We start from the raw sequence: 1,629 nt of genomic DNA on the forward strand, positions 1-1,629 counted from the left end.
TTGCTCAAACAAGATTTACAAAACATCATTAACCATATTCCTAACCGTATTCCTAAAGGAAGTCGATCAGAGTCTGGAAATATTTTCGTTATATGAAATTTTCATTAAGTATTCGTTGTAAAGGGATTTTACTGTATTAATTAAAATATTTAAACAACCCTTCAAGAGGATTGTTTACATTGTATTAACCTAACACAGTTTATAAGTTAATGTCGAAATTAAATGTAATTCTATTTTCTTTATTTTAGGCCCTTCTTCCACAACAACCATTATTTATAATGGTTGTTAAGAAAGAAGCCTGAAATCAATTCCTGAAATTATATTAAGTTAGTAGAATTTTAAGTACAATTATTATATGTTTATTAATAATAGTACTTAAAATTGTTAATTTATAATTATTTAAGTACGTTTATCTGTTTCCTTCGAAAACAAGTATTACACACACGCGCACGCACAGACACGCACACTTCTTACAACTGTTCTGTACTATCCAATAATGAGCAGCTATTAAAATAGCTTCGGTTACTAAACTCTATCACTAAAAAAAAATCTTTGTATGTATTAAAATACTAATATATTTTGCCGTGAAAGAAATGAGCCCCTGTATTTAAAAAAAATAATAATAAATAAACCTAAAGAATATAAATACAATAATTATAATCACAACTATATTATTTATAGTACTGTATACGTATGTTCTAACTAACAAGGAGTTTAAAGAAGGTTGAGCATGTGCCTCAGTAGCGCAGTAGGCAGCGCGTCAGTCTCATAATCTGAAGGTCGTGAGTTCGATCCTCACCTGGGGCACTTCTTTTTGGCTTACTTTTTTAAAAATCGATGTGTATCTTCTCATGTTATTTATTTTCCCTTACAAAACAAAACAAAAACAAAAAAACTTCACCAACAAAAACTTAGCATTTCCCTTTAAATGATTTATTACACAAAAAAGTTTAGTACAACAATATTATGTATCACAAATGTTACGCGAATAGTTCAACTATAATACCAAACTATTATCAGCTTTAGATTAATAATGTAATAACCATATTTACTTGTTTGCTTAGTAAGAGCGGAACATAACAAGATTAATAGTAATTATCATTGAACAAATGCACTGATATAAAATTAGCAAAAGTTAAAATTGCCTCTGTGCATAAGAGAGAGAGAGAGAGAGAGAGAGAGAGAGAGAGAGATAATATATTAACCATACAATGCAAAGGAGCCGCAGCTTTTTACTAGCCAAAAAATAAAATAAAAATAAATAAAATAAAATGTAATAATAATATATAAAATAAAATTATAAAATGAAGAAATAAATTAATTAAATATTAACTGCAATAAATAATTAACTAAATAATATATATATATATTACTTAATATTAATTATAAATATTAAAAATAAAAATAATAGTAAAACCTATGTGTTTTCCTCCTCAAGTAGATGACTATAAAGAGTACCACTGAATTTCCCCAAGGTCATTAACTACCACGGTGATAACTTATTTCAGTAATTAATAACTCGCTGTCTAAAATAAATATCCTTCAACGCTGACATTAAGATACCAGTTAACACTGCTTTCTTTCATTATTTTAGTTCATTTTTATGAATCAAAGTTTATGAAAATAAAC

At 27.0% G+C, this 1,629-nt stretch overlaps 1 non-coding gene across 1 annotated transcript; it reads left to right on the plus strand.

Moving 5' to 3' along the window:
* Positions 1-734: 734 nt before the first annotated feature.
* Positions 735-807, plus strand: TRNAM-CAU (transfer RNA methionine (anticodon CAU)). The gene has a single exon. It is a non-coding gene; the product is annotated as a tRNA-Met (tRNA).
* Positions 808-1,629: the final 822 nt, after the last annotated feature.

This window comes from Mastigoproctus giganteus, chromosome 6 (genome assembly GCF_048544385.1).
Source record: "Mastigoproctus giganteus isolate SK-2022 chromosome 6, ASM4854438v1, whole genome shotgun sequence".
In the NCBI taxonomy this organism is placed as follows: Eukaryota; Metazoa; Arthropoda; class Arachnida; order Uropygi; family Thelyphonidae; genus Mastigoproctus; species Mastigoproctus giganteus.